The following is a 21356-nucleotide window of genomic DNA, read 5'->3' as shown; positions in this document are numbered from 1 at the left end:
ACAAGAACTTCAACAAGTTTATAAACAGAAAAAAGATTAGTGAAGACAAATGTAGGCCCTTTACAGTCAGAAATGGGATAATTGATAATGTTGGAGAACAATGAAATGGTAACCTCTCTACACTAGAGCAATTAAATAACTACTTCAGTTCTGTCATCTCAGAAATGCCAGAGAAGCAGCGATCTATTGGGAAGGAGAAATTAAAGGAGTTTAATATTAGTTCAAAATAAACTGCTGGAGAAATTAATGGGACTGAAAGCTGATAAATCCCTAGATGCTGATAATCTAACATCCAAACGTCATCCTAACATGAGTAGAGAGTGTGGCGCTGGAATAGCACAGCAGGTCAGGCAGCATCCAAGGAGCAGGAGAATCAATGTTTCGGATATAAATCCTTCATCAGCTTACGCCCAAAATGTCGATTCTTCTGCTCCTCGGATGCCGCCTGACCTGCTGTGCTTTTCCAGCGCCACACTCTCGACTCTGATCTCCAGCATTTGCAGTCCTCACTTTCTCCTAATCAACCTAACATTAGCCTAACATCAACATGGGAAAGTGCTGGAGCCTATCATATAAGATGCAAATACCAATGCTATTATACAAAATCAATATGGATTTATTAAAGGGAGATCATAATCAACAACACAGCTGGAAAAATGAATGAAAAGTTGGAGGATGGCCTTTCTTGAAGTCAGAGGAAATACATCTAATTTTCTAACCAGGATCCAGATGTTGAGAGTTGAGAATGTGTTGCTGGAAAAGCACAGCAGGTCAGGCGGCATCCAAGGAGCAGGAAAATTGATGTTTCGAGCCGAAGCCCTTCATCAGGAATTCCTGATGGACTCCGGCTCAAAACATTGATTTTCCTGCTCCTCAGATGCTGCCTGACCTGCTGTGCTTTTCCAGCAACACATTCTCAACTCTGATCTCCAGCATCTGCAGACCTCACTGTCTTCCAGATGTTGAGAGTTGAGTCCCAAGAGTGAGCAGCAAGACCCTAGCTGTGGGGATTACAAATCTTTACCACTCTCCTTATCACTTAATCCCGCTTATTCTACTACCTGTTAGATACAAACTAGATGCCAAGAAACCTGATACGAAAGTCAGAGTGATATTTGGTGACTCCAGCTCACCAATTGCCCCGATAGCCCTCCACGTTGGACCTTCAAAGTCCCAGAGGACGTGTCATGGGTGGCGGTTCCAAGTGTCCACAGATACTGGCATCTGGCATATGCCAATCTCATAGTAATATCATGGCATATCTCCAATCCATTTACATCATGGGTCTGGACTTTGGAGTGCACTGGCACCTGTCATTGAAATTCTTTTGCTGGCATGCTTTACACCCAGCTCATGGATTGGAGAGGGCTGCTTGCTTGATTTCTTGACAATCACTCACTTATTACCTACCCAGATGCTGATGGCTTTGTCTTGCCTGTTAGTATTTTTCCCCCTCAACCAGAGCTCATAGTACTTCTATCTTATCGTGCACTTCAATGTAGATACAAAGCCAGAGAGCTTGTCAGGCTTGTCAGCAGTCATTAATCAAAGGAATGGGCATATTGGTGAAAGGCACAGTGTTATTTCAATCTCATACTTACAAAATGCACTGGAAACCTGCATGGTAAACAAAAGCTTCAATCAAATGGGAGTAGTCCTCAGTCAGCTAAGGGGTCCTGCTGTTAGTCGGAGTGTCCTTGTGCAGTCAGACAATGACAATGTTCCCATCAGTCCAAGGGTTTGGGTACAGTCAGACATCTGCTTGGGACATCAGGGTCAGGGAATCCATCTCATCCAATTCAGAGAGTGGATCACGATTAGTCCAGCAGGTACAATTCAATTGGTCAGGGGATTAATAGTCCATAAATTGGGGAAATGCATGGAGATTGGCTTGGGGTCTGACCAGTCATCAGTATCAGCTGTCCATCCCAAATTAGAAGGTGAGTCATGGGGGTGAGGGGGAGGAATGTTGTCTATGTGGACTTACTAAAGCATTTGACGAGGTCCCTAATGGAAGGCTGGCCCAGATGATTAAGTTGAATGGAATCCACAGTGATCCAAGTGGGATACAAAATTGGCTTGACCATAGATGAGAGAGTTTATTCATGGAGGGATGTTTTTCTGACAGAATATCTGTGGCCAGTAGTGTTCCTCAAGGATCAGTGCTGGGACCTCTGTTGTTTGTAGTACATATATATATATATACATACATATATATATATATAAATGATTTCAATGAGATGTAGTTGGTGCGATTAGTAAGTTTGCAGATGACAGGAGAATTAATGGAATTATGAATAGTGAAGAAGGATGTCAAAGGATGCAACACAATATAAATCAGTTCAAAAGTAGTGCAGGGAAATGGCAGATGGAATTTAATCCTGACAAGGATTAATCCAATGCATTTTGGGAGGTCAAATGCAGGAGGAAAGTACATAGTAAATGGCGGGAGCCTTAGGAGCAATGAGGTACAGAGGGATCTTGGGGTGCAGATGAATAGCTCCCTGACACTGGCAACACAAATTGATAAGGTGATAAAGAAGGTGTACGGTCTGCTTACCTTCATTGGTCAAGCTTTAAGTATAAAAGTTCGCAAGTTATGTTGCAGCTGTATAAGACTTTATCTATGTGTGGAATTGTGTGGAATTCTGGTCACCACACTATAGGAAGGATGTGGAGATATTGGAGAGGATGCAAAAGATGTTTACCAGAATATTGCCTGGATTAGAGTGTATTAGCTATAATGAGAGGTTGGACACACTTGAATTCTTTTCACAAGAGCGCAGGAGGCTGAGAGAAGGCAGGTTGTGGGGAAGGTCGAGTAGGGAGTGGCAGGTGGTGGAGGGACCTGAGGGAAGTATATAAAGCTATGAGAAGCATGCATAGGGTGGATAGTCAAAGTGTTTTCCCAGAATAGAAATGTCAAATAATCGGGGCATAGATTTACAATATGTGAAGAAAACGTGAAAGGAGATGAGCAAGGGAAGCTTTTTACACAGAGGGTGGTAGGTGTCTGGAATGCGCTGCCAGGGGATGTGGCAGAAGCAGAGCCAATAGCAACGTTTAAGAGGTAACTGGGCAGACACATGAACAGGCAGGGAATGGAGGAACACAACCCTGTGTAGGCTGATGGGATTAGTTAAAGTGGCATTTTGGTCAGCACAGACATGGGTGGGGGGGGGTTAGTGGTGAAGAGCTGTGCTGTGCTGTACTGTTCTGTGTTTTATAAAGGTGGGAGGAGTAGTGCAGGGACATGGAGTATTTTTTGAGAGGGGGTTAGGGGGCATGAAGAGGTCACTACCAGTGCCGTGAATTGGGAAGCATCGATAGTGGGCATGACCAAAGTGTAGTGATGGGGCTCAAGGGAGAACACATGGGCATATTCTCGCTGTCCAGCATGACCCATGTTGTCTTCCAATGATGTATTGAAAGCCAAATGCAACATATGAATGGACAGCAGCCGCAACCACACCTGGAGTGGATGAAGTCAATGTCTGTTTGTTGGGCAAAACCACAGGCTCTCCTTTTGGGTGATGGTGAGCCCTTTGAGGAGCAATTGCACCAAATATGCACTTGCAGAGTGCAGGATGAAATCATTTGCAATCATGTCATTTTGCATAAGAAATGCATACAGTGTGCTACTGTGCAGGGTACATACACAAGCAATTTTAGAAGTCAGCTGACACCAGGTTATAGTCTGACAGGATTTTTCGAAAACACAGGCTTTCAAAGCACTACCCCTTTGTCACATGAAGTCACCTGATGAAGGGGCAATGGTGTGAAAGCTTGTGACTTCAAATAAACCCGTTGAACTATAACCGGGTGTCGTCTGCCCTCTGCCCTTGTCCACCCCAATTCAACACCGACATCTGCACATTATAACAGGCAATGTTGACCATGTCATTGGTCCTTGCAAATAGGTATCTCAGAAGCAGAAGCAATCCAGCTGCCACATGAGGAGGTCACAGCTGAAGGGTACCTGAGGATGTGATGGAGATACAGAATAGCGAATTGCTCTTAATACCATTACGTCCGAATGAATGAGGCAAAGTATCTCTGCAGGCTGAGCATCTCCCAGGATACTGTGACCAAACTATGTTAACTGCTGGTGCGAAACCTGAGACCTGGAGGAGAGGGGAGGGGGGCCATCCTATCCAAGTGGTTGTCAGCTACATTGAACTTATGTGAATGGCTCTTTCCAAGGATCCACTGGGAACCTATGTGGGATCTCTCAATCCTTAATCCACAAATGTATCAAGCTGTGACCAATGTGACCCCTTTCTCCGTGATGAGGTCAGTGCCACAGCCCAGGCTGTAGGCTTTGGCAATGCAGCTGCCTTTCCCCAGATGCAGGGTGTAATAGACTATACATACATCATGTTGAGGGTCCCATATCATAACACAGTTGAGTTCATCAATAGAAAAGTGTTCCATTCCATCAATGTGAAAGCCATCTGTGATCATTGGTGTCACTATCAGGTACCCTGGGATTTGCCATGATGCCTATTTCCTTGAAAGCCTTAATGTTCTTCCAGCACTTAAGGGTCCAGATGCCTTACAAGGATGGTTACTGGGAGACATGGGCTAGCCAGTATTGATCGTGGCTGGTGACTCAGTTATACAACAATGTGCTTGAGGTGGAGCACAGATACGATGCAGCCTATTCTCCACTAAGGATAATGATGAAGCAGACGATAGGCCTGCAGAGGATGATATTCTGATGCTTGGTAAAAACAATGACTGCAGATGCTGAAAACCAAATACTGGATTAGTGGTGTTGGAAGAGCACAGCAGTTCAGGCAGCATCCAAGGAGCAGCGAAATCAACGTTTCGGGCAAAAGCCCTTCATCAGGAATAAAGGCAGTGAGCCTGAAGCATGGAGAGATAAGCTAGAGGAGGGTGGGGGTAGGGAGAGAGTAGCATAGAGTACAATGGGTGAGTGGGGGCGGAGATAAAGGTGATAGGTCAAGGAGGAGAGGGTGGAGTGGATAGGTGGAAAAGAAGATAGGCAGGTCGGACAAGTCAAGGAAACAGTAACTGAGCTGGAAGTTTGAAACTAGGCTGAGGTGGGGGAAGGGGAAATGAGGAAACTGTTGAAGTCCACATTGATGCCCTGGGGTTGAAGTGTTCCGAGGCGGAAGATGAGGCGTTCTTCCTCCAGGCGTCTGGTGGTGAGGGAGCGGCGGTGAAGGAGGCCCAGGACCTCCATGTCCTCGGCAGAGTGGGAGGGGGAGTTGAAATGTTGGGCCACGGGGCGGTTTGGTTGATTGGTGCGGGTGTCTCTGAGATGTTCCCTAAAGCGCTCTGCTAGGAGGCGCCCAGTCTCCCCAATGTAGAGGAGATCACATCGGGAGCAACGGATACAATAAATGATATTGGTGGATGTGCAGGTGAAACTTTGATGGATGTGGAAGGCTCCTTTAGGGCCTGATGCTTGGACCTATCTGGACGGTCTTGCAGTGCACTCCTGAATGAGTGGGCTACATAATCCTCATCTGGTGGGCCCTGCACAATTGGAGCATGTTAAAGAGGGATATGAAGGAGGCTGATGAATGCAGAGAGTGGAAGTAGTTTTCTGACAATGAAGTCAAGGGGCACTGAGCAGGAGGAATATCACCTTCTGCTTAACAGCTGCACTGTGTGCTCAAAGTCAGCCAGGACTTCACTTCCACCCAGTTCTAGTTGATGAGAACTGGGTGCAATGATCATTCATTTACTGTAAAGTTATTGATGCTTGACATGCAAATAGTTTTCTATTCCAAGAGGAAATGCGGTTTCTGTTTATTTGTCTATTTACAAACACCGAACAGAAACAGTGAAAGCGAATTTGTTGAGGTGACGGAGTGTTTTCCTTGAGGTGACGGTCCAACATTGAACAATGATTAAATGTTAGGCACTGGGGAAAGAAAAGCAATGACTGAGAGAGGGGTGAAAGATGAGACATGCTAAGGCTGGGTAATCTGTGTAGCCTGATGATCAACACGCAGTAAGTGTAAAAATGTGCAGTTGTATGTGGAAGGAAACCTCTGTTGTGCCCCCAATTCCAGCTCCTCGGAACCACGTTAGGGAATGGAGCTGGATGGACTTCGGATCATTCGGTAGGCTGAGGGGGTAATTAACAGGCGTTACAGGAAGGTAGTCACACCTCAGGTACAGGAAAAATGTAGGTGGGTTACAGTCAGGGGAGAGAAAGGGAACAGGCAGACAGCGCAGGGTTAACTTATCGGGGTAAGCCATGGGATACACATCTCTGGCACAGAGTCTGTCTCTGTTGCCTAGAAAGGAGGGAGGGGGGGGTGCAGAGGAGGAGAGCATTAGTCATTGGTGATTCCATAGTTAGGGGGACAGATAGGAGATTCTGTGGGAACGAGAGAGACTCGCTGTTTGTGTGTTGCCTCCCAGCTGCCAGATATCTCAGATCGTGTTTTCAGGATCCTTAAATGGGAGGGGAGCAGCCCAAATCATGGCCCACCATAAGCATCAATGACATAGGTAGGAAAAGGGATGGGGTTGCAAGACAGAAATTCAGGGAGCTAGGGTGGAAGCTTAGAGCTAGAACAAACAGAGATTTTACTCCTGGTTTGTTACTTATGCCATGTGCTAGCGAGATGAGGAATAGGAGAGAGAGGAGTTGAACATGTGGCTACAGGGATTGTGCAGGAGGGAGGGATAGCTGGATAATTGGGCAGGAGGGAGGGATAGCTGGATAATTGGGGTTCATTCTGGTGTAGGTGGGACCTCTACAAACAGGATGATCTACACCTGAACCAGAAGGATGCCAATATCCTGCGGTGGGGAGTGGAGAAATTTGCTAATGCTCTACAGGAAGGTTTAAACTAATCCAGCAGGGGGTGGATCCTGAATTGTAGCTCCGATGTACAGGAGGTTGAGAGTAGTCAGGTCATGAATACAGTTTCAAGGTCGCTGGACTGTACAAGCAGGCAGGAAGGTGGTTTGAAGTGTGTCTACTTCAACGCCAGGAGCATCCAGAATAAGGTGGGTGAACTTGCAGCATAGCTTGGTACCTGGGACTTCAATGTTGTCGCCATTTTGGAGACATGGATAGAGCTGGGACAGGAGTGGCTGCTGCAGATTCCGGGGTTTAGATGTTTCAGTAAGATCAGGGAAGGTGGTAAAAAAGGGGGAGGTGTGACATTGTTTGTCAAGGACAGTATTACAGTGGCAGAAAGGATGTTTGATGAGGACTTGTATACTGAGGTAGTATGGGCTGAGGTTAGAAACAGGAGAGGAGAGATCATCCTGTTGAGAGTTTTCTGTAGGCCTCCAAAAAGTTCCAGAGACAGAGGAAAGGATTGCAAAGATGATTCTGGATAGGAGTGAAAGTAACAGGGTAGTTGTTATGGGGGACTCTAAACTTTCCTAATATTGACTGGAAATGCTATAGTTCAAGTACCTTAGGTCAGTTTTTGTCCAATATGTGCAGGGGCATTTCCCAACATAGTATGGTGATAGGCTATCAAGAGGCGAAGCCATATTGGATTTGGTACTAGGTAATGAACCAGACCAGGTGTTAGATTTGGAGGTAGGTGAGCACCTTGGTGATAGTGACAACAATTCTGTTATGTTTACTTTAGCGATGGAAAGGGATAGGTATATACCGCAAGACAAGATTTATAGCTGGGGGAAGGCAATTATGATGCCATTAGGCAAGATTTAGGATGGATAGGATGGGGAAGGAAACTGCAGGAGATGGGCACAACTGAAATGTGAAGCTTGTTGAAGGACTACTGCGTGTCCTTGATATGTATGTACCTATCAGGCAGGGAGGAGGTGGTCAAGCAAGGGAACTGTGATTTACTAAAGAAATTGAATCTCTTGCCAAAAAGAAGAAGGAGGCTTATGTAAAGATGAGACATAGTGCGCTTGAGATTTAAGGACCTAAAGCAAGAGCTAAGAAGGGCCAAGAAGGGACATGAAAAATCTTTGGCAGGTAGGATCAGGGAAATCCCTAAAGCTTTCGATAGGTATATCAGGAATAAAAGAATGACAAGACTAAGATTAGGGCCATTACTGGATTAGTGGTGCTGGAAGAGCACAGCAGTTCAGGCAGCATCCAACGAGCAGTGAAATCGACGTTTCAGGCAAAAGCCCTTCATCAGGAATAAAGGCAGTGAGCCTGAAGCATGGAGAGATAAGCTAGAGGTGGGTGGGGGTGGGGAGAGAGTAGCATAGAGTACAGTAGGTGAGTGGGGGAGGAGATGAAGGTGATAGGTCAAGGAGGAGAGGGTGGAGTGGATAGGTGGAAAAGGAGATAGGCAGGTTCGACCTTTAAGATTAGGGCCAGTCAATGACAGTAGTGAGAAGTTGTGCGTGGAATCTGAAGAAATAGGTGAGGCATTAAATGAATATTTTTCATTTTCACACAGTATTCCACAGGAAAAAGACAATGTTGTTGAAGAGTATACTGAGATACAGGCTAATAGACTAGATGGGATAGAAGTTCATAAGCAGGAAGTGTTAGTAATTCTGGAAAATGTGAAAATAGATAAGTCCCCTGGGCAGGATGGGATTAATCCTAGGATTCTCTGGGAAACTTGGAGGAGATTGCAGAGCCTTTGGCTTTGATCTTTATGTTGTCATTGTCTACAGGAATAGTACCAGAAAACTGGAGGATAGCAAATGTTGTTCCCTTGTTCAAGAACGGGAGTAGAGACAACCCTGGTAATTACAGACCTATGACCCTTACTTCAGTTGTGGGTAAAGTGTTGGAAAAGGTTATAAGAGATAAGATTTATAATCATCTAGAAAGTAATAAGTTAATTAGGGATAGTCAACAGGTTTTTGTGAAGGGTAGGTCATCCCTCACAAACCTTATTGAATTCTTTAAGACGGTGACCAAACAGATGGATGAGGGGAAAGCGGTTGATGTGGTGTATATGGATTTCAGTAAAACATTGCCCCATGGTAGGCTATTGCATAAAATATAGAATCATGGGATTGAGGGTGATTTGGCAGTTTGGATCAGAAATTGGCTAGCTGTAAGAAGACAGAGGGTGGTAGTTGATGGAGAATGTTCATTCTGGAGGTCAATTACTAGTGGTGTACCACAAGGATCTGTTTTCGGGCCAGTGCTATTTGTCATTTTTGTAAATGTCCTGGATGAGGGTGTGGAAGGATGGATTAATAAATTTGCATTTAACACTAAAGTCGGTGGAGTTTTGGATAGTGCGGAAGGATGTTGCAGGTTACAGAGGCACATAGGTAAGCTGCAGAGCTGGGCTGAGAATTGGCAAATGGAGTTTAATGTGTAAAAGTGTGAGGTGATTCACTTTGGAGGGAGTAACAGGAATACAGAATACTGGGCTAATGATAAGCTTCTTGGTAATGTAGATGAGCAGAGAGATCTCAGTGTCCATGTGCATAGATACCTGAAAGTTGCTACCCAGATTGATAGGGTTGTTAAGAAGACGTACGGAGTGTTGGGTTTTATTGGTAGAGGGATTGAGTTTTGGAACCATGAGGTTATGTTGCAGCTGTACAAAATTCTGGTGCGGCTGCATTTGGAATATTACGTACAGTTCTGGTCACCACATTATAGGAAGGATGCAGAAGCTTTGGAAAGGGTGCAAAGGAGATTTACTAGGATGTTGCCTGGGATGGAGGGAAGGTATGATGAGGAAAGGCTGACAGATTTGAGGCTGTTCTCGTTAGAGAGAAGAAGGTTAAGAGCTGACTTAATAGACACATGCAAGGTGATCAGAGGATTAGATAGGGTAGATAGAGCCTTTTTCCTCAGATGGTGATGGCTAGCACAAGGGGACAGAGCTTTAAATTGAGGGATGATAGAAATTGGACAGAAATCAGAGGTAGGTCCTTTACTCAGAGAGTAGTAAGGGCGTTGAATGCCCTGCCTGCAACAGTAGTAGATTTGCCAAATTTACGAGCATTTAAATGGACATTGGTTAGGCATATGGACGAAAATGGAATAATGTAGATTAGATGGACTTCAGATTGGTTTCATTGGTTGGTGCAACATTGAGGGCTGAAGACCTATACTGCGATGTAATGTTCTATGTATATTAAAATAAGTAGGAAAGCAAGCTGTGATGAGGAGGTAAAAAGTTTACATATGGATATTGATAGACTAGGAGAATAGGCCAGAACAGTGCAATGTTTGGACAGAAAAATAAGAGACCAAATTATTAATTAAATGGGAAGCAGATTCAAAGTGCATCAGTGCAGAGGAGTCTGGGTGTCCTTGTGCATGAATCACAGAAAATGGATATCAGGTGCAGAATATAATAAGAAAGGCAAGTGGAATCCTGGCATTTATTACAAAAGGAGAGGATTATAAAAATAAAGAAGTATTGTTACAAGGATATAGTGGCACTGGAGGCAGTTCAGAGGAGGTTCACCAGTTTGACTTCAGGGTGAAAGGGCTATCGGATGAGGAGCAATTGAATAGCTTGGGCTTGTACTCACTAGAGTTCAGAAGAATGAGGAAGGATCTGGTTGAAGAATGTAAAATGCAAAAGAGGATTGATAAGGTGGATGTTGAACAGATGTTCCCCCTTATTGTCGAACAAAAGGGTATGGATATTGACTGAAAGGAGGTAGGTTCAAAACTGAGAAGAGGCGAAACTACTTTCGCAAGGCTGTGAATCTGTGGAATGCACTGCTCCAGAGTGCAGTGGAGGCAGAATCAATCAACAGGTTCAAGAGAGAAACCAGTAGGGTAAGGGCTATGGGGAGCAGACAGAAAAATGGAGTTGAGGCCAGGATACGATCAGCCATGATCATGTTAAATAATGGAGCAGGTTCAAAGGGCTGCCATAGGAAGTGGTGGAGGCTGGTACAATTGCAACTTCTGAAAAGCATCTGGATGGGTATATGAATGTGAAAGGTTTAGAGGGATTTGGACCAAGTGCTAGCAAATGGGACTACATTAGGTTGGGATACCTGATCAGCATGGATGAGTTGGACCAAAGGGTCTGTTTCTGTGCTGTACGTCTCTCTGACTCCATGACTGTATGTGCTGTGAAGGATTGTGGGTATACATTTGCAACTGCTGTGCTACGATCATGATGGTGAAGGACAATTCAGGACTGCCAAAGCTTGGCCATATTGGAGTTCCAAGATGGCACTGGCAACAGGGTTACTGGGATATCTTGGCTGTGGCAATAACATCCAACTACTGCAAATGGGAGAATTGGACTAGCATTAGATAAGAGCAATGCCTTATGGACATAGGAGGTAATTACTGAGGCAATTTTGGGAAGCGAGTATAAGAAAATCATTCAGCCTCATGGAGAGAAACCATTCATGAAACTCAGTGAAAATGATACTTTTCGAAAATATGGTAAGATTCAGCCCAGAGAGTTAGGCGGAATATAATTTTCAGCCATCTGCCTGGGTTGAATTAGATCCAGTGATACAATCACAGTGTCTGACCCATTATACTAGGCATGGTTTGCCCTGACAACCCTCAATTGCACATTAAAATGACATTCAATATAATTAGTTGAGTTTCAAGAACTTTGTCCATCCATAAAATGCCTTCACCCCTTATGCCATTGTGTTTGTGACCTGCTGTCTGTCAATAATCTAATTCCTTTTTCTATTAAGGGAAACATTCCTGCATCATTATCCCCTTAATATCCATCCCTCAATGCAAAGTGCATAAGTTCCAAAATAACATTAACATGTGGTTGCATTTGAAAATGTCTGTACAATTAAATAAAATGCAATTTCTCTCTGTGTAGCTGCCACTGTGTCTGAACCATGAAGCAGATCACCCATTTAGCTCATTAGACCAATTTTCTCTAGGACAGTGAAAAAGTGTTCTAGATTTTAAAAATGTAATCAAACTTGATTGTGGAAATGATGAACGCATGTCGTAGTCGTAAGGTTCCAGTTAGCCATTCAGATCCTTGTTCTCAATCTTTTTGGTTTCATTTCATTTAAATTCATTTGAATTAATTTCCATTCTAAATCAGTACCCCATCTCAACTACTGATGTAACTTCACAGAGAGGATAGTCTTTCCTTAAATGTGCAGGTCACTTCAGGAAATTTCCTGTTCCATCAATGTGCATTGATGTTATCACTGAATATTACAGCAAAATAGCAATGGTCGGCATGTCAGTGCCTGACTGTTTATACAGTTTATATTTGATTCTGAGTGAATGCAGATCATGATCAGAAATCCAAATTTTAAAAATAGATTTAGGTTAGAAGATCATGGTTCTGAACTTTAATTTCTGCAACACTGGACATTTTATTCTCTATTTTCTAAGATCTTGTAACTAAAGATGCTGTACCTATGATGGCACCGTAAATATAGAATCCCTACAACATGGGGACAGGCCATTCGACCCAACAAGTTTACAGCAACCCTGAGGAGCATCCCATCTTGACTCAACCCCGTCCCTGTGATCCTGGATTCCCTATGGTTAATCCACTTAATTTATACATTCCTGGACACTGTGGGCAATTTCACACGGCAAATCTGCATATCTTTGGATTGTGGGAGAAAACCAGAGCACTTAGAGAGGAAACCAACGCGGACACAGGGCAAATGCACAAACTGCACAGAGACAATTACCCGAGGCTGGAATTGAACTCAAGTCCCTGGCACTGTGAGGTAGCAATGCTAACCACTGTGCCACCACACCACATAAAAATGTTCCACTACACTCATGAAGTATATGTGACAATAAAGGTTAATTCTAATTCTTAAAGAAAGTCTTAAAAATTATTGTTAGTTTTCTGTACTTTATGCTGAGCTGATAATATAATTGCCATGGTTGTAAAATATTTGCAAACATATTACAAATGTAATACAATTTTCAAAGGCTTCAATCTACAACAAGTAATTGCTTGCTTAAAAGAAATGCAAATGAAAAATTAGCATCAAAATTTCTTCAATGGATTTTCTCATGTCCAGTGCTTTTGAAAGTGGTAGCTTGTAATCATTATTTGTTGATTCATGCAAATAAACATTTTCTATCAGTGACTTAATGGGCCTACTGTTTAAATCATTGGTACAAAAGTGTTAGGATAGTCCTCCTCTTGTCTTGCCTTTTCTCCATCGAGAAAAGAAGACAATTACCAACACAACTGACACAGATTGAGTGGTTGTCATCTTCAGGTGTTACAGCAGGAGTTTGTGATCTCATGTATGAATCTAACACTGAATACACTAACAAACGTACATGCAATTAGTTTCAGTATTCTCAGATTAAGAAACTGATCAGCTCAATTGATATCAGGCAGCTGTTTGTGGGAGGGATAAGGAAACAATATCGACAGAATATCAATATAAGTCCACACATTGGAGTCCAAGGATGGCTCAATTGGTTAAGTTTGTGAGTTCCTGAGGGTAGGGTCATTTTCTTAGTTGAGGTGAGGTATCTGAGATTCAACAACCCTTTTCTGAAGCAGTATTAAAGCATTTGGAAAGCCTGGCTTTCATGAAGGATAAGTACCACTAGGCACTCCATGCAGAGTAATGAAAACTAGCTGCAGATTGGTTGGGGGAATGGGGACCCATTGTCAAGGACAAGGGATTCTGCCTGAGAACACAAATATAATTGGCTTTGGGGTAGCTGAACAGCTTCTGGGTATGAGTCAAGAACAGAAATTACTGGCAAAATTCAGTAGGTCTGGCAGGATGTGTAGGGAGAAAGCAAAGTTAACATTTCAAGTCCAGTGACTCTTCATCAAGTCTGAACAGTTGGTGTGAATGTTCATTCAGAAACCATCCAAACTCCAGAAGGAGCTGTTCTTTTCTCTTCCATAAACATGCTTCAGCCTGAAAAAAGCCACTTAGAGTCAAAGAGTCAGAGAGATGTACAGCACAGAAACAGACCCTTTGATTCAACTCGTCCATGCCGACCAGATACCCCAACCCAATCTAGTCCCACCTGCCAGCACCTGGCCCATATTCCTCCAAACCCTTCCTATTCATATACCCATCCTTTTAAATGTTGCAGTTGTACCAGCCTCCACCACATCCTCTGGCAGCTCAATCCATACATGTACCACCCTCTGCCTGAAAAAGTTGCCCCTTAGGTCTGTTTTATATTTTTTCCCTCTCACCCTAAACCTATGCCCTCTAGTTCTGGACTCCCCCATCCCAGGGAAGAGACTTTGTCTATTTATCCTATCCATGCCCCTCATGATTTTATAAACCTCTATGAGGTCACCCCTCAGCCTCTGACTCTAGAGGGAAAATAGCCTCAGCCTGTTCAGCCTCTCCCTGTAGCTCAGATCCTCAAACCCTGGCAACATCCTTGTAAATCTTTTTTGAACTCTTTCAAATTTCACAACACTTACTTCCCCTCATCAGTTTCTATTCACTATGGCCCTTGTCTAATACATCAGAGACTTTGTCACAAAAACCAGTGACTCTGTCTCCTTAAAGCAACTGGAAATACCTGGTAAAGGAAGATCGAGGAGCAGCCATTCCTGACAAGATAAAGGGCTCATCACAGTGAACCTGGGACAGTTGAAACTCTTCCCAGTCTTCCTTTTTGCCCGTGACTACGTCTTCTTGGGTGTGTTTGTGCTTATGTCTCTTTGTATTTGTGTGTACGGGAGATTGATTAGGGGTTGCTTTTTGTTGACAGTTTATGATTGTTTACCTATAGCTAGAATCTATTTATAATAATCATTGTTATGTACTGAAACCTGGTCCATTCTTCCTGTTAATCTGTCATCCAGAGATAGGTAAACTGGGAAATTTTGTATACTTTTATGAAAACTTTAACTTTTGTGAAGGTTCTCAGAATAACAGGGCTTGATTTCAATTGAGCTACACCAGTGATTCTTGACACCCATCTGACTTGATTGAGCACTACTCTCCTTAGACTTTGCAACAAGCCGCTTGTTGAAGCACATACTGTGTGCTTGCCATAGACTGCTGGCACATATTGAAGATGTGACATCGATGTCGCACAGTATCATACAACAACATGTCCAAAATGCTTGAGGGATCATTGCTGACAAAAATGACAGGCTGGCTGACTTTTGTGCACATAACAAGACAGAAATGCCCCTTTTGGAATATTGCATGCAATTCTAGTCTTCTTCCTATCGGGAGGATGTTGAGAAACTTGAAAGGGTTCAGAAAAGATTTACAAGGATGTTGCCAGGGTTGGAGGGTTTGAGCTATAGGGAGAGGCTGAATAGGCTGACGCTGTTTTCTCTGGATTGTCAGAGGCTGAGGGGTGACCTTATAGAGGTTTATAAAATAATGATGGGCTTGGATAGGATAACTCGACAAAGTCTCTTCCCTGGGGTGGGGGGAGTCCAGAACCTGGGCGTATAGATTCAGGGCGAGAGGGGAAAGATATAAAAGGGACCTTAGTGGTAACTTTTTCACGCAGAAGGTGGTGCATGTATGGAATGAGCTGCTGGAGGAAGTGATGGAGGCTGTTTCAATTGCAACATTTAAAAGGCATCTGGGTGGTATATGAAAAGGAAGGGTTGAGAGGGATGTAGTCCAAGTGCTGGCAAATAGGACTAGATTAGGTTAGGATATCTGGTTGGACCGAAGGGTCTGTTTCTGTGCTGTACATCTCTATGACTGCATGACTCTAAGTACTGTGAGCCTATAAGTTGTGAATGAAGCAGCAACGTACAAAAATTTAAAGCAAGGCACATATTCTGTCAGCATCCAAGCAGATGCAAAGTGAATAGGTAACCCCCTTTGTATTAGTATTCCTGTGAATGACTGGTGGTCAAAACTCAAATTTCTCTAACTCTTTCTTTTAAGATTAGATTCCCTACAGTGTGGAAACAGGCCCTTCAGCCCAGCAAGTCCACACCGACCCTCTGAAGATCTATTTCCCTCTGACTAATGCAGCTAACACTATGGGCAATTTAGCATAGTCAATTCGCCTGACCTGCACATCTTTGGACTGTGAGAGGAAACCCACACAGACATGGGGAGAACGTGCAAACTCCACACAGAAAGTCACCCAAGGTTGGAATTGAACCTGGGACCCTGGGACCTGCAGGCACCCTGCCTCTATTCTTGATGAAGGGCTTTTGCCCGAAACGTCGATTTTCCTGCTCCTCGGATGCTGCCTGACCTGTTGTGCTTTTCCAGCACCACTCTAACCTAGACTCTGGGTGCCTGGTGCTGTGAGGCAGCAGTGCTAACCACTGAGCCACCGTGCTGCCCCTTTTTTTTGTTGTGATAATGTGATAATGTGTAATGTATTTGACTAATTAAACACACAGGAGAACCTAAATTGGGTGTAATCATACTGCAGCAGTTAAACGCGAGTGAACAGCACTTGACTTTGTATAACTCTTTAAAACAGTTTGTTTAAAATAGTTTAAAATGGGTCGTGGAAAGCTAGTGGCAATTAACAAGACATTGAGTTCTGATCCTGCAGCACATCTTCTTAGACTGGGTTGCCATTAATAAATCCTAAATCATCCTTGGAATTCTCAAGTGCTGATATGGCTTCTTTAGGTCCTAAAATATATCCAATCAATCGACAGTTCATCTTCGATATATTTTAACTCCAGTGATTCATAAAAAAGCTCTGCCTTGAAAATATAAGTTGGTCATTACCTCTTGCCCACCCCCCCACCCCCCACCCCCACCATTGTCTAAGTATTAAAATGTACGAGAATGCTTTTCCCAACCAAAACAAAGTTCGATAGTGCTTTCAAAACTGGAGGAAAATGTACTGGGAAATCTCCCATTATATTTTGGATGTTAATTTCAAGGTCAACAGATCTTTAGTTCTCAAGAAATTGCCCTGCTGATGAAAATAATTACAAACAAAGCACCTATTCCATTTTAATTAATCGACAGGCTCTATTTTGAAAAGAAAATGACACAGTATCTGCAGCTTTAAAAAAGACCATCCTTTTTGTCAGTTTTAATCAACAGTCATTATTTATATTTCCCAGAGTTCTTAGATTTAAGCCTATTGTGAATTCTTGGCAGGATTTCAAGTGTTTCAGAATCACTTATCGCAGTCAGATGATATGCCCCCATTTTCATTGACAGTTCTAAGAGATTATTAAAGAATGATCTGCCCTTGTTTTGATAACTGGGTAAATGTGTTGTTAGAACAGTTTGACCACTTCTGAGTATTTTGCTTTTGAATGGATTTTACAAATAAGATTTTTTTAATCAGTACGAATTGTCTTTTGACCATAAAAAAGTGACAGTGGAGAAAGAGGCCTTTCAGCTCATTGTGTCTACACCAGCTGATTAAATAAACTGTCCATTCTAATCCCACTTTGCACTGCCTGGTCCTTATCATTGTAGTTTAGATGCAGATCTGGATCTCCTTTTGATTGAGGGATTCTGCCTCAATCGGCAAATCAAAGAGCAAATTCCTGAAACACATGACCCTGAGCATAAAAGAAATTCCTTATATCTACCAATCAGCTCAAACCTCTGTCCCCTTGTAATTGATGTCTCCATTCGGGAAACCAAGTCTTTCCTATCCACACTTGCCAAGCTCCTCATTATTCTTTGCACCTGAAACCAACACTTAGCCTCCATTAGCACATTCCTGATGAAAGGCTTTTGCCTGAAACATCGATTTTCCTGCTTCTCGGATAATGCCTGATCTGCTGTGCTTTTCCAGCACCACACTATTGACTCTAATCTCTAGCATCTTCAGTTCTCACTTTCACTTAGCCTCCACTGTTTAAGGAAAGCGATCACAGCCTTCTAATCTTTCCTCAGTCGCAATTCTCAAAATCAAAATCATACTTGTGAATCTCCTCCACATTCTGTGTAGAACAACTATGTCCTTCCTGTAACACAGCAGCCAGAACTGGACACAAACCTCCAGTCAAGGCCTAACTAGTATCTTGTATAGTTTGAGCATCACATCCCTGCTTTTCTATTCAATCCCTTGCCAAATGAAAAAGCATCCCACATTCCTTCTTTACCACCTGATCTACTTGTCCTGCCACCCTCAAAAACCTGCAGACTTGCTCTCAGCCTCCAGTGCTGCTCTCAATACTTTCCCACTTATTGTGGATCCCCTTGCTTATTTAACCTTCCCAAATGCATAACTTCATACTTTTCTGAATTGAATTCCATTTACCACGTTTCCACTCACACAACCAAAGCATTGATACAATTCTGCCATCAACAACCAGCTCTTCACTTCCCAGCCAATTTTTTTTGTCTGTCCTCTGCGCATTTCCCAGTTATGCCTGTTACAATTAAGCCTAAATCACCGATGTTCCACCACAGGCAGCAAGGCATCCAACAGAGCCCTGTGGAATTTGACTGGAAACCATTTTCTGTTGTAAAGCAGTCATCAACTGTCCTTTGCTGTTGGAACAAATTATTGCAGATTATTATAGATGACTTCTGTACGGAAAATAACAAATGCTGGAGATCACAGCGGGTCAGACAGCATCTATGGAGAGAGAGCAAGCTAATATTTTGAGTCTAGATGACTCTTCAACAGAGCTGAAGTAAAGTATGGAGGGCTTTTATGCTATAGTTAGGGAGGGGGTGAGGGTGATGGTGGCTTGGGGTAGTGGGTGTAGTGTGCCAGTCTAGAAAAAATGTTGGTGGTTCAGATTAACTGATTAAAATATGAGAATGGCAGAACAATAGTGTGTTTCCTTTTGCTTACTTTATCTAATATTTCACTCTCCTCCCTTTAATTAAAATGTCTACAACATCCCTCTCCTTTATGAAGACAGAGACAAAATACTCATTCTGAACCTTGGCCACATCTTCTGCACCATGCACAAGTTTGTATGCAAGTCTCAACTTGTAAGGCCCAACCCAACAGCCCTGTGAGATTATTTTCTCATTCATTAAAGGACAGTCAACCTTTATATGGCGAGTGGATAAGCTTTTGGCTCAACAACAAATTGACATTTGACCAGGTTTACTTTTCTAAATACCTTTTATGAGTAAGAGGTTTTTTTCAGAATGATGTGTCTCAATGACAGCTCAATGCTCATTTCGAAGGTCTTGTGATTTCTATCGATGTGGGGCATGAGCATGTAAAGTGGCAATGAATTAACAGATACAACCACTGCCAAGGTAACATGGTCTAGCATCTAAATATCAGTTCACTAAGACCTGGCAGGCTGTCCATCCTATCAGGTACCTCAACACTGGATGCAGGTTAGCTTGCTGAGCTGGAAGGTTCATTTTCAGATGATTCGTCACTGCACTAGGTAACTTCATCAGTGACTGGATTAGTGGTGCTGGAAGAGCACAGCAGTTCAGGCAGCATCCAACGAGCAGCAAAATCAACGTTTCGAGCAAAAGCCCTTCATCAGGAAGGGCTTTTGCCCGAAACGTTGATTTTGCTGCTCGTTGGATGCTGCCTGAACTGTGCTCTTCCAGCACCACTAATCCAGTATTTGATTTTCAGCATCTGCAGTCATTGTTTTTACCTAACTTCATCAGTGAGCCTCTGGATGAAGCACTGATGGTATGGCCTGCTTTTTAATTATGTGTTTAGGTTTCCTTGGGCTGGTGATGTCAGTTCCTGTGGTGATGTCATTTCCTGTTCTTTTTCTCAGGAGTGGTAAATGGGATCCAAGTCAATGTGTTTGTTAATGGAGTTCCGGTTGGAATGCCATGCTTCTAGGAATTCTCGTGTGTGTCTCTGTTTGGCTTGTCCTAGGATGGATGTGTTGTTCCAGTCAAAGCGGTGTCCTTCCCCATCTGTATGTAAAGATACGAGTGAGAGTGGGTCATGTCTTTTTTGTGGCTAGTTGATGCTCATGTATCCTGGTGGCTAGTTTTCTGTCTGTCCAATGCAGTGTATGTTATAGTTGTTGCAAGGTAGTTTTGTAAATGAGATTAGATTTACTTGTTGTCTGTATCGGGTCTTTCAAGTTCATTAGCTACTGTTTTAATGTGTTGATAGATTTGTGAGCTACCATGATGCCAAGAGGTCTGAGTAGTCTGGCAGTCATTTCTGAGATGTCTTTGATGTAGGGGAGAGTAGCTAGGGTTTCTGGATGTGTTTTATCTGCTTGTTTGGGTTTATTGCTATGAAATCGGCGGACTGTGTTCATTGGATACCTATTCTTTTTGAATCCACTGTCTAAGTGATTTTCCTCTGCTCTGCGTAGTTCCTGTGTGCCGCAATGTGTGGTGGCTTCATTTGTGGATGTTGGGATTCTTGCTTCTGTAGGTTAGTATGGTCCATATGTGTTGTTTTCCTGTAGACACTGGTTCCCCTTCAAACTTGAAAAATCTTGAAACAACTTGAAAGACCTTATACAGACAACAAGCAAAACTAATCTCATTTACAAAATACCATGCAAGAACTGTAACAAACACTATATTGGAAAACAGGCAGGAAACTAGCCACCAGGATACATGAACATCAACTAGCCACAAAAAAGACATGACCCACTCTCACTTGTAACTTTACGTACAGATGGGGAAGGACACCACTTTGACTGGAACAACACATCCATCCTAGGACAAGCCAAACAGAGATACGCACGAGAATTCCTAGAAGCATGGCATTTCAACCAGAACTCCATCAACAAACACATTGACTTGGATCCCATTTACCACCCCCTGAGAAAAAGAACAGGGAATGACATCACCGTGAGAGCTGACATCACCACAGGAAATGACATCACCAACCCAAGGAAACCTAATCACATAAATAAAAAGCAGGCCATACCACCAGTGCTTCATCCGGAAGCTCACTGATAATGTTATCTAGTAGGGTGATGAAATGTCTGAAAATGAACCTTCCAGCTCAGCGAGCATACCTACATTCTGAACCTCCACCTGAGCTACAAACCTTCTCAAAACTCACTAACCTCAACACTGTTGTGCTGTGTTGCAGGAGTTGCTGGCCAATCAAAATTCGGCAACCGAAAGGTCCGAAAGGTAAGGCTCACTCAGGAGGGGATTCAGTAGAAAGGTGATAAGAGATTTTAATGTTCTTGTCCTGGGGTGAAGATTGTGGAGAGTGAGGCTGTCTAGAGGGATACTGGGACAATGGTAGGGTGTGACTTTTAGAAACCACCTGCTTGTCATCCATCCATTGCTTCTACTTTGGGGCATTTGCAGTCTCCCCTCTGTGAACTCAGCAGACCAATCATCCTAATCTTTTCAGAGGGAGAGCAGAAATAGGGCTTTGAGACAAAGGATCAACCATGATTATGTTGAATGGCAGAGCATGCTCAAAGGCCAAATGGCCCACTCCTGTTTCGAATTGCTATGTTATTATGAGTTTAGGTTCAAGACAGACTGCTCAAGGAGAAGGCCAAGTCACAAAAATGTCTTCAGACTTTGACTTGAAAACAACATTGTTTATTGTACATTCATACTAAATACTGCCATACATGGTAATCATCAACATAGTTCATGAGTTCCTGTCCACATGCTCTTAAAACTCTCATTTTAGA

Source organism: Chiloscyllium punctatum, chromosome 3 (assembly GCF_047496795.1).
Source record: "Chiloscyllium punctatum isolate Juve2018m chromosome 3, sChiPun1.3, whole genome shotgun sequence".
NCBI classification, from domain to species: domain Eukaryota; kingdom Metazoa; phylum Chordata; class Chondrichthyes; order Orectolobiformes; family Hemiscylliidae; genus Chiloscyllium; species Chiloscyllium punctatum.
The sequence above is the reverse complement of the archived record's forward strand: the minus strand, read 5'-3'. Positions refer to the sequence as shown.